The 12,524-nt window shown below is 39.6% G+C and overlaps 1 protein-coding gene across 1 annotated transcript in view; it reads right to left on the minus strand.

The window, feature by feature from the left end:
• The window catches only part of LOC149219611 (shaggy-related protein kinase epsilon-like), a 198,217-nt gene extending 185,807 nt beyond the window's left edge, over positions 1 to 12,410 (minus strand). Inside the window, exons 1-3 of the mRNA XM_089384426.1 lie at positions 12,331 to 12,410; positions 12,163 to 12,219; positions 11,927 to 12,067 (exon numbers count right to left, since the gene is read on the minus strand). The gene's annotated coding sequence lies outside the window, so the exon portion shown is untranslated. The remainder of the gene's footprint in view (positions 1 to 11,926; positions 12,068 to 12,162; positions 12,220 to 12,330) is intronic.
• Between the last annotated feature and the right edge of the window lie 114 nt (positions 12,411 to 12,524).

The following is a 12,524-nucleotide window of genomic DNA, read 5'->3' on the forward strand; positions in this document are numbered from 1 at the left end:
AAACCTGATTATCTTTAAGCCCAAATAACTACCTTTCTCCTTATCCAGTGGGGACCACCTCGCACAAGACCCAAAAAGCACTATGTTCGATTTAATTCGATATCCGGGGACTCCAGATGTGGATGAGGGAATGTCCATTCGAGAGGTCTCGAATAGGGCCAGGACTGAATTTGTGATTTGTGCTTAGCATCCGAGGAATCTTTGATTCGGGGTGGTGAGCAATGCACACCCTTGTGGAGACCTAGACATCTGTTAAGTCAAATTTCCTTCGATGAAGTTACGCAATCTAGAGGTTCAAGAATCAGGGACACATCAATAGTGGGCAATGGCGTGAACCCCTGGATTTCTTTAGACTCGAATATGTTAATTTTAGATAACAATGGTATGATCTATGCTTAAGCACAATTTACTTCAATGTTTCTTTAGTAGCCCAATGACAATTTCCAATCACATTAACTTATAAACATTAACAGTAAATGCAGATAGAACATAAAATCATATGCAGGAGACAAGCCAAGACAAGAGGACACAAGATGTGGCGTATGTCAGGGACAAACCCCAATATGGGGAAACCCTTTGATCAAATCTTCTTATTATTCTTCAATAGTTCAGCAGAGAGAGAGAGTGTACAAATATCATAAGTACAAGCCCAAAACAAATCTTCCAAATCAGCAATCAATGCAGCCCTAATCAAAAAGTCAATGGTGGTCAAAGCTACCCCAAATCAACCTAACATCAGCTCGATCAATAGCAGAATAGTACGGCCTCAAGAGAGGATCAAAGTCAACCCAAAACAACTCGGTCATCCCAAACAATGCTGCTTGTATTTTCTACAGCCAAACAAAAAGTCAACACTACAGTCAATGTGGTCAAACTGTCCCCAAATGCCTCAATTTGCATGCCAAAGAATGCGGCCTAAAAAGATCTAAGTTCTGGCCCAAAACAGAATTCAACGCTACAGTCAAAGTACCCAAGTCAAAGCGGGTCAACGCTGCCCTAATCAAAAAAAAAATCGGCCTCCAAAAACAATCTTCCACACGTGCGACGAGAAAAGAGTCTCCAAGTTGTACGAACCAATCAAGAGAGGAGAGAGAAGATGGTGTGATGAGATGAGTGAGTGTCCAAATGAGAGAAGGGTCACTCCTATTTATACAATTCGTTGAGGGGGAGGAGACCCATCCATTGGGCTACATGAGCCTACATTTGATTGAGACCGACCTTGATAATTTGTCCATGAGAAAGAATAAATTCAAAATTACATTTCTGCTTGTCAAAATGAGATGATCTTTATATCAAAATTGTACCTCTCTAAAAGAGGAATCCAATGCAATAATCATCTCCATCATATTAGTTGTCCTAAGGTGGAAGTTGGCCCTAGTTGCCAATTTTAACAGAATATAACAGGAAAACACCACAAAACACAATGGGGAAGGGCTAGGTGGGGCTTGCACCAGAGTTGACGTGGCAATGCCACAAGGATCGGATAGGGACCACATGGACGCCACGAAGAAAACTCGTGATGATGTGGACCAACGCTATGATGACATGGCAACATCACACATGGATGCCATTTGTCAGTACTGCGATGACATGGATCCATGCCAAACTAACGTGGCAGTGCCACTTGGACACTACATGGCAACTCGATGTCGGTGTGGCCTAATGTAATTGGCTAAATTTCAAATGGGCATAACTTTTAATCGAGGGGTCGGATTGTTTTAATTTTTGATAACAATGGTATGTTCTGTGCTTAAGAGCAATTTACTTCAATTTTCTTATTAGCCCAATATCATTTTCCAAATAAGCAATCACATTAACATGACAGTAAATGCAAATAGAACATAAATAAAACAATAGAAGAAGACAAACCAAGACAAGAGGACACAAGATATGGCACCAACGAGGGACAAACCCCAATGTGGGGAAACCCTTTGATCAATTCTTCTTATTATTCTTCAAAAGTTCAGCACAAAGAGAGAGTACAATATGCAATATTCACTTGCCCAATTAAAGTGAATTATGACCAGTCAAACAGCAGCCACAGAAAGTCAACGTTGGTCAACAGGGCAGATTTTGACCTCCAAAACAGCTTGTTCAAACTTAGTCAACTCAGCCTCCAACAACAAATCAAATGAGCCCAAATCAGTCCGAAAATACTCAGTCAAAACTTGTCAACGCAAGTCAACGCAATAGTCAATGTTGGTCAAACTGTACGGATTGCCTCGGTTTCTGCGCCCAGAAATGCAGCCTTCCTAAACAAAGAGAATCCCACAAATCCACAGTCAAACAAAGTCATCATTGTTGGTCAAAGCTTGGTCAAACTATCCCTGAAATTCGGTAAATGCAGAAAATAATCTTCTTCTTCTTCACACATGTGGAGAGAGGTCGTCTAGAAATTCGTAACCAATCATAAGAGGAGAGAGAGATGTGTGAGAAAGTGAGTGATGTCCAAATGAGGCAAAGGCACCTTGTATTTATATGCAAACAATGAAGATGAAAAGACGTGACTGTTGGGCTTCTGAACCTACATTAGTTTGTTGGCCGACCTTCACAATTTGTCCATAAAAAAAAAAAAATTTAAAAAAAAAAACAAAAAACAAAAAATTAAAAAAAAATAATACAATTAAAAAATAAAATAAAATTATAATTCCATTTGTACATGTCAGAATGAGATGATATTTAGATCAATCCTACACCTCTCAAAGAGAGGAATCCAATAAAAATATCAATTGCATCATATGAGTTGTCCAAGGTGGAGTTTGGCCCTAGTTGCCAAATTAAACACTCCCTCTCAACTAGGAGGAACTCTACCTGTCAAACCATCTAACAATTTGTACCATCACTACTTTGCTCTACGCTGCTGAACCATGAAGAAATAATGAAGAAGAAAATGATCGGGAATGTATCATACCATTCTCCACTGACCCGAAGTCAGTCTCCAATAATCGAGAGTGTATCATACTACTATCCACTGACCCAAAGTTACTCTCCATTGATCCCAGATCAATACCAAACATCCTAGCATTGGAAGTACGATAGTACACGATACATCCATCGATAGTACTATGGTCCCTATCCTCATTTCCCTACTCATTGGCCAGATGAGAGGTACTTCCCATGAGTCCCAGACTACATGGGTAGGATGTACCGACAAGAGAAGGTGAACCACTCATCCTGCTCATATGCCATAGGCTAAGTCACCTGACACAGGGATTCGGGACACGTAGGATTCGAGATTCGTGGTGTCAGATTCAGACACGCTGACCCCCCGGAACAGGACACGTTAGGACACGTTATATATTATTTTATTAAAAAATATATAGATATTTATATATATATATATATATATATATATATATATATATTAAAAATTAGATATTATCATATTTCTTACACAAATTTTAATTAATGATACAAATTTATTGATTTCAAACATAGATCTTCATCTATAGCTATTATCATGCATAGTACATACAAAATTCAAATAAATGTCAGTGGTACTGGTCACATAAATGATAAATCTATTAAAAATTTAAATCATGATTCATAATTCATAACTGAAAGACAACTTACAACTACAAGATAGTAAGATAAACACACTGACAACTGTAGTTTTCTCATTAAGTCATCAAATCAAAATGTGTTACATAGGTAGTGTTGGTGCAATGCCAATGGCAAATAGAAATAGAAAATATAAAACAACTACAGGTATACAAGCCTCAAGGCATCAATCAGCGTCAGAATCAGCATCACTGTCCCCATCATCATGGTCCCCACTGCTCTCCTCTACATCCTCCTACTCCGCTGTATCCATAGTCGCCTCTGCATCTGCTGGTATGGAGGTTGACCCCTCTAAGTCATCAAATCTAACAGGCTCTAGCACTGGATCATTGAGATCCATGTTGGCCAATGCCAACTCAACAGTGGTGTCCAGACCCATATCATCAGGAATAGTGTTACTTGGGAGCGGGAGCGAAAGCGGGGAGCGGGGACGAAAACGGGAGCGAGAGCGACATATTCAGAAGCTCTTGGTTTGGTGCTCTTGATTAAATACAAGTTCCATACCCTAATACATGACAAAATTCAATGGAAACATTGCAATCCCCCAATCCTAAAATCCTGAAAAACTGATAAGTCTGCTGGATTTTGAATGAAATCTAAAATTCTACTTTCTCCATATGAAATCCAATGAGGCTGGAACCACTCTCAAACATCCTGAGTCATTTCATGGTAATGTTAAAAATTTAAGTAAAAGGATGAAAATGAAGATTAAGGAGAATGTCACTTTTACTTTAAGAATTTAACATTACCATGAATAGCATATCAATACTAGGGCCTAGACTTGATCATGAAGCTACCAAAATGCTTTACTCCTTGCTCCAACAGCACAAATCACTTGCCAAATGACAATTTTAAAGAGCAAATACGCCCTTTTCATTCCCGCGCTAAGCTTAGCAAGTCCTAGAAACCGGACACGTGTCCTAAAATCGCAACACGCTTTTGAAAATCACGATACGCCCTTGGACACGACGTGTCCTGTGATTTGGACACGAATCCGGACCGAATCGTGTCGGATTTGCCGGATTCGGGATTCGCAGGGGGTTTAGGACGAATCTGGTGACTTAGGCCATAGGAGAAGGGGAACCACTCATCTTATGCATATCTCAACATGGGGTATCACAGGGGAAGGTGAACCACTCACCCTGTACATTGCGCACCATTAGGGGAAGGTGAACCACTCACCCTGTACATTGCGCACCATTAGGGGAAGGTGAACCACTCACGCTATGGTCGCTCATCGCTCCAAGAAGTACCCAAAGCCCTCGGAGCTCCCAGAGCTCAATATCCATCTCATACGGGACCCTCATAAGAGGGTCTCTCCATGACTCCAAGTCGTTCACGAAAGGTTAAGAATTTGACCTTCCCCCAGGGCTTTGTAAGAATATCTATGACCTGATCATCAATTCCAATATGACAAAGCCTTATTGCTCCCCGTTGTACCATATCCCAAATAAAGTGGTTCCTTATTTCAATATGCTTGGAGCGATCATGAAACACGTGATTCTCTGAAAGACGAATCCCACTTTGGTTGTCACAATAGATCACAGTGGTATCCAGCACATGTCCAAACAACTCACTAAAGAGCTTCCTCAACCAAACAGCTTCACAGGAGGCCATACTAGCAGCAATGTATTCAGCCTCAGCGGTGCTCAAAGCCACTAACTTCTGCTTCCTACTCATCTAGGATATCGAAGCATAACCTAGAGAGAAGCAACATCAATATGTGCTTTTACAATCCACCACACTACCGCCCAGTCAGCATCAGAATAACCATGGAGCCTCACATTCCCGACAGTGTATCTCAGTCCATAGGTGATTGTGCCTCGAAGATATCTCAAGAGATTCTTGGCAGCAATCCAGTGTATGTGATGAGGCTCGACCATAAACTGACTCAATGTGTTCACTGCAAAACATATGTACGGACGAGAGTTCACTAAGAACATCAAGGCCCCCACGAGTTCCCGATACTCAGAAGGATTTCCCAAATTGGGCCTAGCAGCACTTCCACATAACTTCTTGAAGTTAAGTTCCATCGAAGTAGTCACGGACTTGCAGTCCACCATCCCAAATCTTTCAAGTAGCTTCACAATGTATTTTCTTTGAGAAAGGAAAATCTCACCTAGCTTTTGCCAGACCTCCAACCCTAGGAAGTAATGCATCAGTCTTAGGTCTTTCATCTCGAATTCAGAAGCCAACTCCCTCTTACATTGATGAATAAGAAGGTATGCACCTGTTAGAAAAAGATCGTCCACATAAAGTACCAAGATGAGAGGTCTATCATTCTCAACCTTAAGATAAAGGTTCAGATCAACTTCACTTCTTGTAAATCTCCGCTTCATCAAATAGTTGTCGATCCTCTCATACCAAGCTCGGGGAGCTTGCTTCAACCCATAGAGGGCTTTCTTCAACCTGCATACATGTGTCTGATGATCTTGAACTTCAAACCCCTCGAGTTGTTCTACATAGACTTCCTCCTTAATTGAACCATGTAAGAAGGCGGTCTTGACATCCATCTGATGTAGATTCCATCCTTGCGAGGCAGCAAGGGCTATAATCAAACGGATGGTGGTATATCGGGCAACAGGTGCAAATATCTCATCGTAGTCCACACCTTCTTTTTGAGAGAAGTCTCGAGCAACAAATCTAGCCTTGAACTTTTCAGCACTTCCATCAGCTCCATGCTTGATCTTGTAGGGCCATTTCGAGGTGACAACGGATTTGTCCTTGGGTGTAGGGACCACATCCCAAACATCATTCTTCACAATCGACTCATACTCTTCATTCATAGCATCCTTACAAACTTGGTGCTTTACAGCGTCTTCGAATGTGCAAGGCTCAGATTGAACAATGGTGCTCATTGCAGTTAAGTACCCTTGGTACCTGTTCGGCTTCTTACTTTCACAAAATGTCCCCGACTCCCCCTAGGTGCAACATGTCTCTCGGCGTCTTCGAGAGTTTCCCTAAGCCATGAGGGTCTCCTTTTTTAGGAAGGCTCATGAGGGGGTGAATCAAGGGGATCCATTGGTCCTTCAGCATCGGGCATCGGCTCATCCTGTGGTTCTCCCTGATTTCCTGAATTTGCTTCTTTGTCCTTTCTTGGAATAGGAAGGTTACTAATCTTCCCAAGGGCAGCATCCTCATCGAAGGTGACATCATGACTTATCTCCACTTCTCTTTGACCAGGCACATAGATTCTATATGCCTTAGAAGTTTCACTGTAGCCCTCAAATGTTCCTTTCTTCCCAGAAGCATCCAATTTGCTTCTCTTTTCTTTCGGATCATGAAAATATACGGGGCTACCAAAAATTCTAAAGTGAGAAACATCAGGTTTCTTATTGGAGAAAACTTCTTCGGGAGTTTTGGAGTCCAATGCTTGATGAGAACATCTATTTTGAACATAAACGACAGTTTTTGCAGCTTCGGCCCATAAGAACTTCAGAGGGCTTTGATCATGAAGCATGGCACGAGTGGCTTCTACAATAGAACAGTTCTTCCTTTCAGCAACAACATTTCTACGATAGTAGTCTCCCTCTTAATGCCAGCTTCTCTACAATAGTTATTGAACTCATTTGATTCATATTCGGTTCCATTATCAATCCTCAATATTTTGATCTTCTTCCCTGTTTAATTTTCGACCAAGGCTTTGAAAGAACGAAACCAAGAGAATACTTCGTCCTTCTTCTTCAAGAAATATATCCAAGTCTTGCGAGAGAAATTATCCATAAAGATAGCATAATATAAATATCCTCCCAAAGAGTTCACGAGCATCATGCCAAATAGATCAGAATGAACTAATTGCAATATGTCGGTGGTTTTGCTATCACCTGAGGGGAATGGTCCCCTTGTATGCTTTCCTTCAACACACCCTTAACAAACACCTTCATGTTCTACTTTAAATTCGGGCATACCTATCACCATCTTCCTCACATCGGGTAGAACCTTATAATGTAGATGGGCAAACCTTCAGTGCCATAATTCGGATTGAAGTGATGTGTCGCAAGACATAGCTCCCAATGGACTTCCTCCAACTTGATATAGGCTATCAAGCCTGAATCCAAGTGTAAATGCATCTTTGAAATTTTTATTCCACACATGTACATTTCCATCGATGAATGCTACCTTGAATCCTTTGTCCTCCATCGCCCAGATAGATACCAGGTTCTTCTTTAGATCGAGTACATATAATACTTCTTGTAGATGAATGGCGTTACCTTGATTCAATTGAAGAGTAACATTCCCAACTCCCTTCGCGGGATAGGTGGCATTGTCTCCAAGGATAATTTCCAAATTTGTATCCTTTTCAATCAGATTTGAAAGATCTTCCTTATACCCAATGAAGTGCCTTGAGGCACCACTATCAATCAACCAATTTCCCAAGATGTCTAGAGGAGAGGCAATAGAGAGGGCAAATAAAAGATAAAATTCTTTTTTCTTGTTATCAACAACATTAGATTCATCATACCTGGTATTTCTTGATATCTTGGGAGGGCGACCATTTCCTTGATGAGGAGCGGGAGCATTCCTTTTTCCTTTGTTATTGAATCTGCCATTCCTTTGATTGTTGTTGCCCCTGAAATTGTTGTTGTTGTGGTTATCATCATCATGAGGTGTATCCCTTCTATTAGGACACTCCCTAGCATAGTAGTGGCCAAACTTGTTGCAAATGAAATATCTTCCCTTCCTTCCATTTTTAAAACTGGACCTTCCTTGACATTGCTTCTTTGAACCTACATTGTTCTTTTTAGCATGAGCGGAGAATGCGGTAAGATCATTCCTATTTGAAGGAATATCTAGTTCCATCATCCTTGTTTCTTCTTGAGAACATCTAGTCAGCAATTCTTCAAAACCTGGAATCCTGTCGTTGTTAAAAATAGTAGTGTTGGACAAGTGACATTCACGAGGGAGTCCTCTAAGGGCAATGAGAGTGAGCTCCCTATCAGCAATAACTTCTCCAATCAAAAAAAGATCATTTTTTATCTCAGTAATCCTCATGAAATAGGATTGAGTGTCTTCACCTCTTCCCTTCTTTATATCCTTCAGTTTGTTTTTGAGAAAGAGAACTTGGTTTTCATTGCTAGCTTTGAACATGCCAACCAACTTGTCATATATCTCCTTTGATGTGTTCAAATCAGAGACATAAGCAACTAAATGCTTATGAATAGAATCCTTGATGATATTCTTTGCCTTGACTTCACCCTTATTGTACTTTGCCTTAGCAACAGCCGATGCATTAGAAGGAGGTTCAGAAATCTTTCCCTACATATAGTCCATAACATCTTGCTCTTCTAAAGTCAAATCAAGAGACATCTGCGATGCATGATAATCAGAGTTATCATGAAGCTTGTCATCATATTTGAAGTAGGAAGTGGAGGCCATTGACTCTTGTCCAACAACTCTCAGTGATTGTTCTTTTCACTCTTGATTGGGCTTTGTCTTCACCTCAGCTCTGATACCATGTTAATTTTAGATAGCAATGGTATGTTCTATGCTAAAGAGCAATTTACTTCAATTTTCTTATTAGCCCAATATCAATTTCCAGATAAGCAATCACATTAACACGACATTAAATTCAGATAGAACATAAATAAAACAGTAGAAGACAACCCAAGACAAGAGGACACAAGATATGGCACCAACTAGGAACAAACCCCAATGTGGAGAAACCCTTTCATCAATTCTTCTTATTATTCTTCAAAAGTTCAGCAGAAAGAGAGAGAGTACAATATGCAATATTCACTTGCCCAATCAAAGTGAATTCTAACCAGTCAAACAGCATCCACAAAAAGTCCTAATCAGAAAGTCAACGCTGGTCAACAGGGCAGATTTTGACCTCCAAAACAGCTCGTTCAAACTTAGTCAACTCGGCCTCCAACAACAAATCAAGCAATCACATTAACATGACAATAAATGCAGATAGAACATAAATAAAACAATAGAAAACAACCCAAGACAAGAGGACACAAGATATGGCACTAGCCAGGGACAAACCCCAATGTGGGGAAACCCTTTCATTAATTCTTCTTATTATTCTTCAAAAGTTCAGCAGAAAGAGAGAGTACAATATGCAATATTCACTTGCCCCACCAAAGTGAATTCTGACCAGTCAAACAGCAGCCACAGAAAGTCCTAATTAGAAAGTCAACGCTGGTCAACAGGGCAGATTTTGACCTCCAAAACAGCTCGTTCAAACTTAGTCAACTTGGCCTCCAACAGCAAATCAAATCAGCCCAAAACAGTCCGAAAATACTCAGTCAAACAAGTCAACACTGCAGTCAACATTGATCAAACAGTGCAGATTGCCTCAATTTCTGTGCCCAGAAATGCGGCTTTGCCCAAACAGAAAGAATCCCACAAATCCGCAGTCAAACAAAGTCAATGTTGCTGGTCAAAGCTTCGTCAAACTATCCCTAAAATTCGGTCAACGCAGAAAACAGTCTTTTTCTTCTTCGCACATGTGGAGAGAGGTTGCCCTGAAATCTGTAACCAATCATAATAGGAGAGAGAGATGTGTGAGAAGATGAGTGATGTCCAAATGAGGCAAAGGCACCTTGTATTTATAAGCAAACGTTGAGGATGAATAGACGTGACTGTTGGGCTTCTGAGCCTACCCTAGTTTGCTGGCTGACCTTGACAATTTGTCCATAAACAAAATAAATTCATAATTCCATTTGTACATGTCAGAATGAGACTATCTTTAAATCAATCCTACACCTCTCAAAGAGAGGAATCCAATAAAAATATCTGCTGCATCATATGAGCTGTCCAAGGTGGAGTTTGGCCCTAGTTGCCAAATTTAACAGATTGAGAAAAAATTTATATTGTTGGAAAACTCTCAGCAAGCTAGACGTGATGGTGGCATTTGTTTCGAGTTTTGACGACATTGGAATTATAAATAAATAAATTTATTAAAATATATATATATATATATATATATAACCCCATCTTCATAACAGACCATGGAGGTCGGGTCAATTCAATAAGTAACACCTCTGACCTCCTATAACCCGAGACAGAACTAGGGGGTGGGAGGCAGTGTTACACTTAGGAACCCATCTAAGGGCATTACCTAGGACCCCACCAAAATTTTAGATGCAAACCAGTTATACAGCAAAGAGTCACATTCTTGTGTTGCACTTGCAGCCTCTTCGTTCAAAGTCTGTTTCTGTATGTTTCTCATTATCCTTAGTATATCCTCCTGAGAGCTTGTAATTAAAACACTGGCCTTGCCTACAGAAAAAACAAGTTGAACTGCTTTTACAGAATGCCATATTTATCCTTTGGCATACACAATAGAATAACATATTCCTACATATGCAAAATTTCAGGAAAAGACCTGTACAAAAATACAAGTAAACTAATTTGAAACTATTGAAGCCTCTACCCAAAAATATTTTTAACCACGTGGAAGGAGGTACTCATGCAAAGTATATGACACAGCTATTGGAACGATAAAAAATCTGGAAACAGATCTGGCTGCACTTATGATATAGTCATATGAATGCAATGACTGGCCCAGATAGTAGAAAGTTAAAACTAACATAATCAATGGGATATAGCTTCACCAGTCAAGCGAAATTCAGATTTACCATGATTATTCCAAATTTGAAATTTCATTAATATCTTTGTAAGCATGTCAGCATGTGCTAGATTCAGATGCCTATAGACCTAATTCTGCATGGAGTTCAGAGATTCAATGAGTTTGTCATTTATGATTTTACACCTCAGTTATCCTGTATGGAACTAGCTAATCTTTCTTATTTTTCAAGCACAACTGCTTTCGTATTGTTTTCACTTCCTCTGAAAATACCTGTTAATAGCAATCTTGACATGACTTAGTACATGGATTGTCCATTTTCCACTAAGCCAAACAGAACATAGCCGGGTGGCAAGGGTTGTACCACAGAGGTATTATCTTTGTATCTCAAAATACCACTCCTCTTTAATTTACAGGGGATACAAACTACAGATCTTTACAGATGAGAACCACCATAAACAAATAACACAAAAAAAATGTCCAGAAGGAAATTTGACTTAGAGCAACATAGCCCACTTTTTAAAAACAGATTTGATCCGCTAAAATGAACATCGTTATGGTTCAGCAATTCAATAAAAAGGTACCAAAACAAAGTAAAACATTTGCATATAGAAAATGATGAGAGATTGACAATACACCAATATCATTGAGTCAACCAGCACTAGCATATCTCTTAATCCTTGATTTTATTATTTTTCATAGCCTCCATATAGATAATTTGAGATGGCAAAGAGGATCTCGAGTCATGACACTGAATGGCACTGAAAAAGTTATTAAAGACTGGTTATCCAACAAAGAATGACAGTCATATAAGTATCAGAGATTACCGACCAGTCCAAGGAGCAATTCTGCTAAGACGCAACCCAATGACCATATATCTATTGCCGTAGTATACTCTGTAGCTCCAAAAATAAGTTCTGGAGCTCTGTAATAACGCGAACATATATATGATATATTGGGCTCCCCTTTCACCTGATATAAGGATTAATGAGACCTTTCAAGCAAAATATGAAAAAAAATTACAATGGCATGAAACATGAAAGTACTATAGGGGAAGAAATGCTCACCAACTTCTTGGCACTGCCAAAGTCACAAAGTTTAAGCTGGTGAGTATGGGGGTCAACCTTTGCCATTTCATAACATAGTCCCTGTCAGTCTTAAGAAAATAACTTATGAAGAATGCCAGCAAAACAGAAAAAGCATTATGACCGACATAATGCAATGAAAAATGTTACCAATAAATTTTGAGGTTTTATATCACGATGACAAACGCCAACAACACCATGGATGTAAGCCAGAGAACGACATATCTGATTGAAACACTCACAAAAGAGTACAGTTAACATAATAATTTTATGGCCAAGAAACAGTACATCTACATTTACCAAAAAAGGAGAATGTCATAGAATATAAATTAGATAAATGGCAA

Source organism: Pinus tabuliformis, chromosome Q, assembly GCF_031772625.1.
Source record: "Pinus tabuliformis cultivar Carrire ecotype Pingquan chromosome Q, CPIR1, whole genome shotgun sequence".
Classification (NCBI taxonomy): Eukaryota; Viridiplantae; Streptophyta; class Pinopsida; order Pinales; family Pinaceae; genus Pinus; species Pinus tabuliformis.